Below are 15,471 nucleotides of genomic sequence, written 5' to 3'. Positions count from 1 at the left end.
CGGGCCCTAATCGACCTTTTTTTTTGGTCGGTGATGAGGCGTTTGGACTGTCAAGTTACATTATGCGTCCCTACTCGCAACATGGTCTAGATCATACTAAGCGGAACTTTAATTATCGCTTATGTAGAGCACGACGCATGGTAGAATGTGCCTTTGGTATATTGGCGTCCAAATGGAGAATTTTTCAGGGGTCTCTGCAAATGACCCCTGAGAATGCGTGTGTGTTATTAAGGCAGCTTGTGTATTACATAATTTTGTGAGGGACAAAGAAGGGGTTAATCTGGACGAGTCGGATACCCCCATTAGCATGGCATCTCACAGAGCAGCTCCAAGAGCAACCATAAATGCCATTCGTCTGAGAGATCAGCTTGCACATTATGTGTTAACATGTGCTAACTATCTATGGAAACATTGGTACAAGCAATAGCAATGCAGCCTAACAATTTACTTCATGTGCCAATGTGTACTAAATAAATTTGCATCCCCTGCTACCAACTGTTACTGGTTTTGAATGTTGTATTAATTACATATCATATTCTTATATGCTTCCCAGTTTACACGTACATCTTGGAAATCTCACATCACCAAGGATTCCATGTATGCACACGTGTTTATTTGTGTATGTCGTGTACACCTCTAATTTACACACGGGAATGGTGTTGACTGTGTTCAGAAGGTTATATTTTTCCAACAGCAAGTTCAGCCCTGTCCACCAGGTGGCAGAGCATGTGAACTCCAAATTCTTGATATGACAAAGGTGGGGCCGAAGATTGTGAACAGAGGTGGTCCTTTGAAACATTAGACATGGATGTGATCCATGGGAATACAGGATTATAATGCACAAACACATTTACTGCAATTGTAGTGATTTAAGAATAGTTATTCTGAAAAGCTGAAATATAGTGACAAAGCAATAGGGAACATTTAACATGTTTATTTGTTGTTGTTTTAAAGACAACATCTCTTGCAAAGCGCCATTTGGTTGTGCGCAACACATCATACACCAATACAGCATTGTTCTTATAAATTGCAGTGTACAATATACTACTAACGTTGCTGCTTGTTTGGTGCACTGAACATGAAGGTAACATACAACATAAGCAACTATTTCAAAGTCTTGTACATAAATCAGTACCTTAACCTTTTATTAGGTATTCATACGCCCCAGTGTACTGTGACTAAACGTGTCAGGTCATGTGCTTGTGCACTAGTAAAGACGTCCCTCTGTGTATGCTTACTGTATTTACCATCAACATAACCAAGATGTAACATAGCAAAACATGTGTTATCTAAACGTGGACTCAACAATGAAGCACTTGCATATAGATCGTCATATACAGTACTGCGGCCATTAAAAAAAAACTACCCTGCTTTGTTTTCATCCTGTGCAGTACACTTTTCCAGTACTCAGTTCTGAGTTAACAAATTTGTGAATATGCAGTCTGCCTTCTTTATGGGAGTATTATAGTGGAGTCAGAGTTGTATGAGGGTTTTAAAGAGCAAGGCTGCGTACTTGTGGTTGTGCTGTAATGATTCAGCTTTTTTGTATTGTTGATAAAATCAAGATTGAAAGTACAAAATGAGCCGAGGTCTCACTGAGTCCTTCTGAGGCCTTTGCTACACGAATGCATAAACAAGGAAGAAAGATTACAGGGTAGTTTTTTCTTTAAATACCAATGTACAGAAAACAAATCATTGTACGCCTATGTAACGAGGGTATGTATCATAATTGAAATGTACATGGTTCAGGTTTTTTGCTATTCCATTCCATTTACCTCTGCAACACAATGGCACATGGAAATACTGAAGAAAGGAATAACAATGGAGCATGTTGCATTTCATTGCATCATACATAAAATTGTTACAGAAAGGTGCAAATTTTTGTTTCTTCTGCATTGGTCTATTGTTAACACTGTATAGCCTCAGGTTCACATGTCATGAACCGTAGCGGCATGTTACAAGACATGTGTGTGTAACCACGCACTTAGCAACTTTTTTTGGGGGGGCGTTTCATTGCTGGTAATGTTACCTTGCATATAACACTGAGATGAACATAATAGTGCGTCTCAACAAACATGTACCAAAGTACATTCTCTCCTTAAAATAAACAACATTTGTAACAACAAACTTTCCTTTACAAACCTTTAAATATTAAAGAACTTAACTGTACTGTAACCAAACCTTGTTTCATAAAACGTTATGACCTATAGATTCTCAAAGTACAGGGATTCTTGATAGGAAAATGAAGTTGACCTCAAAGATTCTGTGAACACATTACCTTCAGCATTGGGGCCAGTGGGTGGTGTCGGGGCCGTTGCCGGAGTTTGAGACAGATAACGAGGGCCTTCACTTTGTCGTTGCATATGACCACTGCTAGCACCTTGCACATTTGCATTTGAGTAAGGTGAAAAGGGCCCTTCCCGGGGATGCATGTAAGGGTTGTTATTGATTTCAGGCACTTGCAAGTAATTACCAGCTACCTGTTCAGTACCTCTGGTACTTACATTGGAAGGGGGGCCACAAAGTGGGCGATGAACAGGAACACCTGGGACTTGCACATGTTGCACGTTACTTTGACTGTACCTGATCTGATTCAAATCTAATTCGACACGCGGTTGTGGTGTGACAGCCGGTGTACGATTAGAAGCTTCTGAAGCAGGTTTAGGAATACAACTCTGTATGGCATCTATCAATACACGCCTCAAGTTAAACATTTGCTCTTTTGGAACTTCCTCAATGAGAGGAATCAGACTCATAGCCAACACATAAGCATTGCTTTTCTGCTGTTCCATGACAGTCACAACAGACTTCAAAGAAGTCATGAGTTCTTCATTATCATTACTTTTATTTATTTTTTTCGCTTACTCTCTTGCATTTCCTCGAGTCGCTCCAGCAACCTGGCGTCGCGAGGCAGTGTTCTCCTCAGATTCCTGCACCTCTGAGGTTGTTGGCCTTTCTTGTGTCTCACTTCCAGCCTCACCCACACAATCCAGATTTGAATTGCTGTTGTCATCAAGGGTAATAGCTAGCGGTATATTATCCTGCGTTCTGTTTGGAAATGACACATCTGACAAAGGGAAACGAAATTTCAATAAATGTACACACAAGCATTCTGTTTTGTAGTTCTGTCCTGGAACTAGAAGAGAAAATATTCATTGTTAACTCTTCCACAGTATACTTACGTACTTATCCGGCATCGAAATGATAAGAAATAAAGAGGCCACAAGTGATGAAGATAGTGCAAGTACAAAGGAGCATAATACAAAACAAATTTTTTTAAAAACATTGTTTAGATATTAAGGTGCGTACACACACACTACAGAAAGCTACAGTACAGAAGCCATTGCCTTCTGTACTGCGTGTGTCCACTCCTTTTTACATGTTTTATGCGAATTCTTCAGCGATGTTATGTGTACGAAGTAGACACCGTACAAATGTCTGTATGCATTTGTCGTATCAGATGTTGTACAATTACAGGCATTAAAGGACAGTTTGGCTACAAACTGCAGATTAAAGGTGGCTTGCAATAAGTTGTAGATCAGAGAGGGATTGTATCTGTTGGTAACTTGTATGTCAAAGTGATTAGTGTATGGCCACCGTATTGGAATGGTGAATGTAACTTACATTCCTTGCCAAAAATGTATGATGTGTACTATGCTGTATGTGACAATGTGCATACAAAGCATAAGCCTTCCATAAAAAAAACAAAAACTTACTCTCTCAGCTCGACGCATGGCCGAAGAAACTGCATGTTCTCCCGATACTTATAAGGCGTTCTAGTTGAAGCTCCAGCACCACTTCTACTTTCTTGGATTTCTAACTTTAAATCTCTGATGTAACTGTCCTTGACAGATCTCCATCTTGTTTTAGCTTCAAATCCTGAAAGAAGAACACAACATCATATTTCATTTCAATATATTACACATAGCCCAATCATCAATAGTGGTTGAATGCCACATGCAGGTGGTCCCCAGTGACAGCTAGGCAGGTGGTCCCCAGTGATAGGTAGGCAGATAGGCCCCAGTGACAGCTAGGCAGATAGGCCCCAGTGACAGGCAGGCAGGTGGTCCCCAGTGATAGGTAGGCAGGTGGTCCCCAGTGATAGGTAGGCAGATAGGCCCCAGTGACAGCTAGGCAGGTGGTCCCCAGTGATAGGTAGGCAGGTGGTCCCCAGTGATAGGTAGGCAGGTGGTCCCCAGTGATAGGTAGGCAGGTGGTCCCCAGTGATAGGTAGGCAGGTGGTCCCCAGTGATAGGTAGGCAGGTGGTCCCCAGTGATAGGTAGGCAGGTGGTCCCCAGTGATAGGTAGGCAGATAGGCCCCAGTGACAGCTAGGCAGATAGGCCCCAGTGACAGGCAGGCAGGTGGTCCCCAGTGATAGGTAGGCAGGTGGTCCCCAGTGATAGGTAGGCAGATAGGCCCCAGTGACAGCTAGGCAGATAGGCCCCAGTGACAGCTAGGCAGATAGGCCCCAGTGACAGGCAGGCAGGTGGTCCCCAGTGATAGGTAGGCAGATAGGCCCCAGTGACAGCTAGGCAGGTGGTCCCCAGTGATAGGTAGGCAGGTGGTCCCCAGTGATAGGTAGGCAGGTGGTCCCCAGTGATAGGTAGGCAGATAGGCCCCAGTGACAGCTAGGCAGATAGGTCCCAGTGACAGGCAGGCAGGTGGTCCCCAGTGATAGGTAGGCAGGTGGTCCCCAGTGATAGGTAGGCAGGTGGTCCCCAGTGATAGGTAGGCAGATAGGCCCCAGTGACAGCTAGGCAGATAGGCCCCAGTGACAGGCAGGCAGGTGGTCCCCAGTGATAGGTAGGCAGGTGGTCCCCAGTGATAGGTAGGCAGGTGGTCCCCAGTGATAGGTAGGCAGGTGGTCCCCAGTGATAGGTAGGCAGGTGGTCCCCAGTGATAGGTAGGCAGATAGGCCCCAGTGACAGCTAGGCAGATAGGTCCCAGTGACAGGCAGGCAGGTGGTCCCCAGTGATAGGTAGGCAGGTGGTCCCCAGTGATAGGTAGGCAGGTGGTCCCCAGTGATAGGTAGGCAGATAGGCCCCAGTGACAGCTAGGCAGATAGGCCCCAGTGACAGGCAGGCAGGTGGTCCCCAGTGATAGGTAGGCAGGTGGTCCCCAGTGACAGCTAGGCAGGTGGTCCCCAGTGATAGGTAGGCAGATAGGCCCCAGTGATAGGTAGGCAGGTGGTCCCCAGTGATAGGTAGGCAGATAGGCCCCAGTGACAGCTAGGCAGATAGGCCCCAGTGACAGGCAGGCAGGTGGTCCCCAGTGACAGCTAGGCAGGTGGTCCCCAGTGATAGGTAGGCAGATAGGCCCCAGTACACACCAACAGTGGTCCCCATGCACTTACCAAGTTCCTCTCGCTGTAATTCAGTGAAATCATCTCATTCCTCAGTATAGAAGGTCTGTGCTATCTGCATCCAGATGTACATGGCACGGTTCCCCTCTTTGTACCTGGGATGCCCCTTGTCATAGAGTTCAGGATGCTCCTGAACCCTCACTATCAGCTCCTCTGTACAAATTAGCTTCCGGACGACTGTTCCCCCGCTATTGCGTGCGGAGCCCGAGCCGCGCCCTCCTCTCTTCTTCCTCGCCGCTATCTTGCAAAGGAAGTGCATCACGCCGGATGTCAGCTACACTTCCGACGAGAAACGCACCTCCGAATACGCATACAAAAACGCATGCCATGCGTTTTTAGTGCGCGCCCATTGACTTTCATTGCAATGCGTTTCTGTGCGCGACGCACAGAAATGCATCCAACTATGCGTTTCTGACACGCATACGTTTGCCACGCGTATATGTGAACGAGGGCCATACCTTTGTATTGATTTTTCTGGCCCTCGTAAAACGCACATAAAACGCGTACCTTAAAAACGGACACAAACGCGTGCAGTGTGAACGGGGCCTAAAAATCCACTATAAATTATTATTTTTCCTATGTCGTTATCACTGACAGCAGGTATTATTACACGTATAGTTCTGACAGATATTTGACTACTACATCTTTTTGTGGGGATTCCAAAAAGTCTCCTTTATTCATTCATTGCACATTTGAAGCCATGATTGCCTACTACTGCAGATCCAGATGGCAGTTCATCTGCACATTCATCATAATCAACATACAGAAGATGGGAAGTCTTCTATTCCAGGTCTTTTCAACCTTTGCACTAATTGTACCTCTTTTATCGCCTGACAATTTTCAAGTACCACCAGTGTACCTACACAGCAGAGCGGATACGATCGTGCTCAGCTGTTTCCACCACAGTCTGAATGGAGAGCTGCTATTGCGTGCTCCAAGTGCCCACAAGAAGATCTTCGGGGGGGGGGGGGGGGTCCCAGTTCCCAGTTCCCAGCGCTGGATAGGTGTTTGATTTGGACACTGGTCTTTTTTGAAAACTAAGATCTTCCATTTTAATAGCTCTGTTGTGAGCATGTATTGTAAGTGCTGAGGGTTAATAATTGTTTGCATGTAAATTGACCACATCCCTTAGTATGCACTTCTTTTCCCTTTATTTACGATAGGTCCCAGTGGCATAACTACCGTTGATTTTCCCTGTGCAAGCTCAACCCTTTATTTAATGATGTTAAGGGGCCCATACACCTAACAATTTTCCCGCTGATATACAGCAGATTCGATCACAGCGATCGAATCTGAGGTAAAATCGTTGCGCAAACGCTGACAGAACGATCGATTTCCGTCCAAAATCAATAGTTCCCGTCGATCCGTCTATGCGGAAGATTTTGCTCGATCGCCGGCGGGTTGGGAGTGCGTTGACAGCGGCGTACGAATGCCCGACGACCGACGCTAGCTGCAATACATTACCTGGTCCGCCGCCATGTGTCCCCGCTCTCTCCGCTCTCTTCTTCTCCGCGCTGGGCTCCGAGTCCATCTGGCTTCACTGAACTTCCTGTCCCGGCAGGAAGGTCAGTGAAGCCAGCCGGACTCGGAGCCCAGCGTGGAGAAGAAGACAGCGGGGACAGGTAATGTATAGCTGGCAGGGGGGAGGGGGGGGCAGCGGCAGATTCACAGATGGTGAATCGATTCACAATCTGTTTGCAGTAAAGGCAGCCATATGATCCCTCTCTGATCAGATTCGATCAGAGAGGGATCTATCTGTTGGTCGATCTGATGGCAAATCGACCAGTGTATGGCTACCTTTAGTGGTAGAGTTTGTCACTCCTTGGAGAAAATACTGATATATGTGCATACATGAGTCCCCTTTTTTTAAAAGTTAAGAACTAGAATTGCCTTCAGCTTGAAAATAGGTTCTAGAGCATGAAGAGTTTGCTTGCGTGTTGATGCAGATTAGGGACCGATTCTAGGGAGGGAACCACGATTAAGTGAATTGAGCAAGTACAAAAGATTCTTCAGTCTTTTTTGTAAACTATGAACATCCATTTTGACTCAGTTGCTATTATTAGGCCCGGTTCACACTTGTGTTCATACCGGTCGATCGGATTCGTTTTCAATTTGTCTGCCTTCCGCTGTTTCCGTTTTGTTTCCCCATATCCCCCCCCCCACCCCCCCCCCCCCCCCCCCCCGAGACCCCATCAGCAAAGTTAATTCTGCTGGATAGAATGCTCCATTTCTTCACTAGTGTGAAGAAACGTTCCATTTTCTCATTGCCCCCAATGCATGCTTTCATTTCAGTTCCACTGGGCTCAGCAATCCGGAAGAATAACTGCAGCAGGAAACTTGCAGTCCATTTAGCCGATCGTGCAGAACGGATCTGTTTGAATGGATGGATGTGAACGGATCCATAGGTTAACATGGGATACATTGCTTGCAAGAGCTTCGCTCACTGGCTTAGAACAATTCAAAAGGAAGAAAAATCCAAACGGAAGCTGGTGGAGAGGATAGATGTGCATCTCAGATTTCATAACTGTACTCTGTTATATGAGCAGTCATTTCTCTGGATTGACACCTATTCTAAGTTCAGATAGCCGCACCTCTATAACCACCTTCATTGCATTTGAATTGACTTGCAGGGAAGCCTAACCACAGAATGTAAGAAACACAAAGTGCGGGGGGGGGGGGGGGGGGATCTGGGGGGAACCAAGAGCCCAATATGGTGTAGTATGTACTGATTAAAAGTGGTAATAAATGGCCTAAGATTAATACTCTCCAAAGTGGGTTACCTCTAAGACAATCGCTGTGTAGTCTGGTAGGGAGAATAAACCCAACCCCACTTGAGTTAAGAAGTCACTCTCTGTAGTTTCTGGAAGCAAGGGGTAACACCCCTCCACCAACGGTGGACAGAAGATAGCGTTCATGTAAAAAGGCACCTGGGAAAAAGGGTGCGGGGTATTGCTGCTAATAGAATATTGTTAAAATTACTGATATTCTAAAACTACTGATAATCTACAACTTAATTCCAATAGTAAAATCTCTGTAATCTTTATGATATTTTAGTATATCTTAACCTTACCCTACTCTTAGAACACTTCCTCTACCGACGCCTTACCCTAAGACCTCCATGTACCAATGCCTAACCATTAACCCTCCCTCTACCTATGCCTAGCCCTTAACCCCCCCCCCTTTCCTCAGATGGTGCCTAACACTTAACCACCCCCTCCTAATCTTAACCTACCCCTCTGCCACAAAGTTGTGGTTTTGCAACATAGAGGGGAAATTTGGGCACACGGAAGTGCCCAATAAAATTGTGGGCACCGAGGCTTGCCGATATGCAAATTGCAGCATTACATAGCTGGCTTGGAGCGCGCCCGAATTTCCATTCTTTGCCACAAATCGTGGCTTTTATAATAGGCGCCTATGGCGGTCAGAGATGCCTATGAAGATAACATTTGGTAAGTGCAGTGTACTTCAATAAAGATTTTTTTTTTCAAATAGATCAATTATGTCTTCTGTCGGGAAATAGGTCCACCACTATCTCCCATTTTAAGCAGTTTTTAGTATATTTTATATTTATTTTATATGTTTTACCCAGTGTTTTACATTAGTTACAGCGTGTGCTCAACAAGTATAAGCAATGCTGAAATGCAGGCTACACAAAAAGAACTGAGTCCAAATGAGAACCTCCAATCCCACAATCTGACAATAAACCCGGAGTCAGGAGACCATTATTATTTACAGTAAAATCTTGGATTGAGAGTAACTTGGTTTGAGAGCGCTTTGCAAATGTTTCTGAAATTGTGACTTGATATACAAGCAACATCTTGATATATAAGCAAAAAACGTATACAGGTGTCACATCATCACAACTGAGCCAATGGTTCGTCTCCCTTTGACGCTGTAGGATTGTATTTAATATGAGTGCAGGAACTGTACGATTTCACATTTTCATGAAATCCTCAAAAGTAGGCAAAAGTAACCATCACTGGATAAGTTCCTTGTGAGTGCCACACCCCAAAATAGCTTGGTGTGAGCCAACAGATAGCAATGATTCTGTTAGTTATAATGAAAGTCATGTTTATATTATATAGAAACCCACCTTTGGGTGCTTGAACCTTGTCCCAGCCTTGCCTCTACCTAGTTCAATAGACCCGAGGCCACCTTGCAGCGAGTGATATTACAGATTAGTCAGAACATCGATCTGCATACCTGTTCTGGGTCAGTCAGTGACTCTGAAAATATTAGAGGCCGAGGATCAGCACAACTGTAATCTGAGTATTACATTATGCCATTTTTGAAAGTGACTAATAAACCAAAGGCTTCCCCCTGAGGTGACATCCCTACCTTTCTGCCTTCAGTGTTTCCTGCTGCTGCTCAGTTGGACATACAGCTCTCCTCAGAGCTCCAGCGGGCTGCAAGTTTCCCCTCACAGTTTAGCCAGCTGTCAGGTTTGCTTTAAGACTAGAATGAATTTGCTGCTAGTCTGCAAGTGGAAATATAAGGAGACAAATCAGTAAATGACATTAAAGCTTTCTAGCCTGTTTGCCTTTGTATGTCCTTCCTTTTCTACAGTAGTAAGACAGACAGATGGGTGGGGAGGCCTAAGCACAAAAGTGTGCTAAAATGTGGCATTACCATAAATACCAGGCAATTTCATTCCTCTTTCAGGGGGACATAATAGGTCACAATATTTCCATCCACAGGAGCTGCATATAAGGAGGTTGGCAATAAAGAATAATTTACTATTGATAATTTGACATTTTTTCAGGCCAAGAAAGGGCCGGAAAGATAAAAGATAAATACAGTGCAACGGATGCGTCTGATCTGCAATTACCATGTCAGGTCTTACCACAGTGATAAGAAAGTATGACAGCTTTCCCTTGAATTCTGTCCCCACCTGCGTGTTTTCTGCTTCTCGCTGTAAAACAGGTGCAATCTATCATATTAATCCAATGCTTCTTCTCTTTTTCAAGGTTCCTCCGTCCATCTTTAGGAAAGAGAGAAGTGCTATTGAATGGGTCCTCTCGGCAACAGGTAACAATAACCTTACATTTGCATTTCCAAATATATGATTCATATAATACTACCATCTGCAACGCCTTCCCAAAACTAGGTTTAATCAATAGCAAATGTATGTTTTACATGCAATACTGTATGTTTTATTTATGTTTAGTGCAATAGTGAAAATCTAAACTAATATTCAAGCTGATGCTATGAAACATTTTAGTTAGTGGGCAGAAAGGGCACCTCGCTAGACTGAAGAACCTTGCTAGACTGAAGAGCCAATTAAGGATGCCATTTTGATTGTGGGATTCTATTGATCTTATAGCTCTGTCCTGTGATGCTCCAGGAAGTGGGATTGTGCTCAGAATTACATTTTTGCTCTAAAACATTAAACATAGTACAAAATGAATATGAAGCACTATAAGACTGGGCTGATGTCATTTGAATGCATATTTACACCTCACTTAAGCTGATATCATTGCTGACTGCAGGACAAATTATCAGTTAGACTTGTAATTAGGGAGTAAACAAAGGTGAAAAAGTTCTCTGCTTCCTTCCTAGGTACATCAACAGTTTCATTCCTAGATTCACATGTCCTTCTTTCATTACCTGACTTGAATCCCCCCAATATGGTAACTCTTAAGTCTCCTGTGGTGTGAGCAGGTGTTTTGAAGTGCAGTCAGTCCTACAGGGGTCTCATTGTCTTTGTCTTTATTTTCCACTGTGTAGCAGTACATGTTGAGCCCACCTGCCCACAGCATGGGAGACTTAAAGGGGGATTCAAGTCAGGTAATGAAAGGACATGTTTATGAAACTATTTAGAGTTTATGAAACTATTTAGACGTTTGAAGGATGGGCTTAACATCAAACCTGGCTTTATGATAAACTGCCTGACCTGACTGCCACTGTAGAACAGTTTTTGAAGTGTAAATGATGCACTTTGATGATATGTCTTTGCACATAAACAGTATTTACTTTCCTTTTTAATTTTAAAATATGTACCCTTACCTGCCAATACCACTGCATTGAACTTCAATACGGCAACAGGACATATCAGCAGCTAAAAGTTACAAATTGGATCTGTAGATAGAAACCTACATTTTGATAAAATGGTGGCCTGTTGTATTGTTACACCTCTGTTGACTCCGGGAGTCCAATAGGAGAGTGTAGAGCAGATCTGCAAGTAGTCCTAAAAACTACAAAGTCTGCACTGCCCAGATAGGTAAATTTGCATTTTTCTGGACCAGTCATTTCAAAAACTGTCATAAAACCACACTCACTGGTAGTGCTGGTGTTTGAATTCATCATATTGAACTTGGAACACACAAACAACACACTTCAGCACCATTTCAGTACCAAACAAGCAGACAGAATCGGGGGAGTTCAGTTAGTTGTGCCTCACGGTGTGTTTCATGTGACCCCTATACTTCCTCCTCTCAGCTTTGGAAGGAGGAGCTTGGACCGTTCCTAGTTCATTACAGTTACTACATATTTTTGCCTGATGAAGCCGGTCACACCTGCAAAACGCATTGCACAGTGGAGTATTAAATGAAGTCATATTTACTTGAATTTGACAAAACTGAGTCATCTATGGGAAGGTAAGTCCACCACTACCTCGATTTTTAAACTGCTTTAAGTGTATACTATCCCATTTTGGCGTCTCTGTTCTAGTAATACCGGCATGTATAGTTTGGTGTTTGGGAGTATTTGGGTGTTCTGAATTCAGTATGCTAAAGTCGAAAACCATCACTACTCACTGGCTTGCCTGGTGTTTTCTTGTGGTGATTTTGGCAGTAGGAAAGAGTCTGCAGTTTCAGTTGTTGGGGCATAGTATAATGCGCTGTGATGGATCAGCCCATTTAGTGCAGCTAGAGAAGGAGTAATACTTGGGTGTGTCTGCCCATAACTCAGTTTCCCTATGAAGCAGGAAACCACAGGGTGTATGGAAATTGTAAGGCCCAGTTCACATTAGAAAATTTGAGCCAAACGGATCCGCTTCACCGGATCCGGATGGCTCTATGCACATTGGCAAACGGATTGGGAAAACTCATCTGATCACCGATGGATCGGATCAGTTTTCACTCCGTTTGCCAGAAAATACATACCTAATGGCAGCGGCAGCTGCTTCTCTCTTCTTGCGCTGTGATTACACAGCACGTCATGTGACTAGTCACATGAAGCGGAAGAAGACGGAAGCTTCTACCGTTGGCCTTTAGGTATGTATCAGAGGCCTGGTTACCCTCGCACACCCACCCGCCCGACTGCTGCACATTCCCTCACCCTCCCGCCAGTCAGGTTCACTTCGCCACATCCCCCCATCCCCCGTGGAACGGTCTGTTTCTTCACTAGGGTAAAGAAACGTTCCGTTTTCCATTGCCCCAATGCAGCAGCATTTTTTGTCCAGATCCGTTCTGCTGGGCAGAACGGTCTGAAAGATTACGGCCTGCAGCATTTTTTTGGTCAGGAGAACGGAACGTACGGAACGTATCTGTACCAACAGACGCATGTGAATGGTCCAATAGGTTAACATTGGATCCTTTCACACCCGTTCCGTTTGTACAGTATACGTTCCAGTTAGGTTCCATAAAAAAACGCAGATGTGAACCGGGCCTAATCCATGGCAGATTTCTCTCCCCAGTATGGTGAAAGACCAGTAAGTAGCACCACTACTGTTCATGTATTTTCTATTTCAAACACAGCTACATTGGCTCCCTTCCAAGTAATTTAATGTTTGTTTTGTCTTAGCAGAAGCCATTCAGAATTATATTACACAATGGAAAGTGCAAACTGCAGTTACATGATGTGTTTGCAAGCTTTGTGTAAAATGCAAGGCAATGGTAGGTGGTTAGTTTGTTGGGCTAATTTTCATGCCTAGAATTCCACTTAAATGAGGCTCTGATTGCTGTGAAAGCATCTTTTCTTTTCTCACCAATTTGTAAAAATCAAACCATTTGCTGTGTTGCTGTTTCAAGCACTGTTGTACAATACATTTGGAGGTTGATTCGCAAAAGGCCAGTAACATTCCCACCGTGGTGAAAATTGTTGTGCAGATTGCGCAACAAGCGTTACCGTAGCAAGGCACATAAACAGTGTACCTTGCGTTGACTGTGTACACGCGTTGCTATGGTAATGCTCGGCGCAATGAACGTTATGGCTTTCACTACAGACAGATATCATGGCCGCCCGGTGGGCAATGTCACCGGCCTTTTCTGAATCAACCCCATTGTCTCTGCAAATGTCTACAAGTTAGGGACCCTTTAACCACTTACCGCCAGCCCGCCCTTTAAAATGTCCTGTTTGTCCCTCTTAACAGTCACGGGATGTTTTAAAAGGTCCCCACCCTTCCCTACTATCCCCGAGCGATCACCTAGTGGTAAAAGAAATACATACAATGGTAAAAAGAGACATTTTTACACTACATTTTACACATCACATACTTTAAGTTAAATAAAAACAAATTAATACCTCTTTCTCCCCTCCCTTGCGCCCCATAGTTATCAAAATAAAACGCACAAAAAAATGACAGCATTAAAAAAAATGCATAAATAGTTACTAGGGATTGTCGGAATGCCAATTTCCGATTCCGCGGTAAATCCGCATTCCGTCATGTGCCGATTCCGCTTTCCGCTACCAATTTCCGCATTTCAATGCGGAATTTCCGCCGGAAATCGCGGAAATTCCACCCGACTTTAACATCGATTTTCTCAAAAACTATAAAGTATTTTTGCAAACTTTTTTTTGCATCTTGTTCACAAGATTCGGTTTAATAAACCCTGAACATTTGGTGTTTTTGAGAAAATCGATGTTTAAGTCGGGTAGAATTTCCGCGACGTCCGGCGGAAATTTCCGCGATTTCCAGCGGAAATTGCTTGCATTACCGATTTCCGCATTCCGATGCGGAAATGCAATCTCCGATCGGAATTTCGGAAATTGCATTTCCGCGGAATCCGAATGAGCATCCCTAATAGTTACGTTTGGGACTCTGTTTTTTTTTTTACTATATATGGCATGAGGGTATATTACAGTTTTATTTGCATATATGGGATTGTAATAAGGGACGGACGCAAAAATGAAAAAATGCACCTTTATTTTCAAATAACATATTGTCGCCATACATTGTACTAGGGACATAATTTAAACATTGTAATAACCGGGACAAATAGGCAAATAAAATACGTGGACTTTTTTCACAGTAGCATGTTTTATTTTAAGACTATAATGGCTGAAAACTGAGAAATAATGATTTTTTTCCCCATTTTTTTCTTATTATTCCTGTTAAAATGCATTTAGAATAAAATAATTTTTAGCACAATGTACTACCCAAAGAAAGCCTAATTGGTGACAAAGAAAAAACAAAGTCTGTGATCCCCGCGTGCGCCATAGATTAGGTAAGACACTGCCACTATACTTCCTACATATATGGGGGAGCAAAGACAGGGGAGTGAGCGAAGGCACCGGGGGAACACGGACACACACTAGGGACAGAAGCAGGGACTATGCTGGGAATCCCCGACATGGCGGTGGGTCGGCAGTTCGTATTAGTGGGCGTTTGTAAGTCAGGAATTACCTGCATTCACCATATAAGATGCAGGGAATTTTTCTCCCCATTTTTGGCGGAGAAAAAGTATGTCTTATACAGCGGGGAAATTTGGTAGCCACACGTTAATTTCAGCATCAGGTATTAGATATTATTTAGATATTCCAATAGTGGCGTTAAGGTTGGTAATTTGCATGCCACTGTTGCCGTCTCTTTCTAATGTTAACTTAACACTCGCCTCATAACACGTCAAAATCTAACCACCCCCTACCATATTAAACAGCCAAATTCTCGGCGGCACCAATTCAACACTCCTGTTGCATGCTGCGGTGATAGCTGGAGTTTTTCTATATGATTACAGACCTCTGGTGCACAATTTAATCACTCGGCCAAAAACTTACCAAGTGGCCTAATTCACCAATCGGGCTGTGTGCCCAAATTAACTGACTCATTTTAGCTCTATTATCTTTCAGGAACTGCCTCACTTACACAAGTTATTAATAGGACTAGTAAACTGTGTACCCATGTTTATCTCATTGTGCCACATGTCAGTTCTGTACACTTTAAGGAGG

The 15,471-nt window shown here is 43.7% G+C and overlaps 1 protein-coding gene across 5 annotated transcripts in view; it reads left to right on the top strand.

The window, feature by feature from the left end:
• The window catches only part of NEXMIF (neurite extension and migration factor), a 596,318-nt gene that overhangs the window by 315,998 nt on the left and 264,849 nt on the right, over positions 1-15,471 (top strand). For all 5 annotated transcript variants that reach the window (XM_068247579.1, XM_068247580.1, XM_068247581.1 and 2 more), the window contains one exon: positions 10,332-10,392. The gene's annotated coding sequence lies outside the window, so the exon portion shown is untranslated. The remainder of the gene's footprint in view (positions 1-10,331; positions 10,393-15,471) is intronic.

This window comes from Hyperolius riggenbachi, chromosome 8, assembly GCF_040937935.1.
Source record: "Hyperolius riggenbachi isolate aHypRig1 chromosome 8, aHypRig1.pri, whole genome shotgun sequence".
NCBI lineage: Eukaryota > Metazoa > Chordata > Amphibia > Anura > Hyperoliidae > Hyperolius > Hyperolius riggenbachi.
The sequence above is the reverse complement of the archived record's forward strand: the minus strand, read 5'-3'. Positions and strand labels throughout refer to the sequence as shown.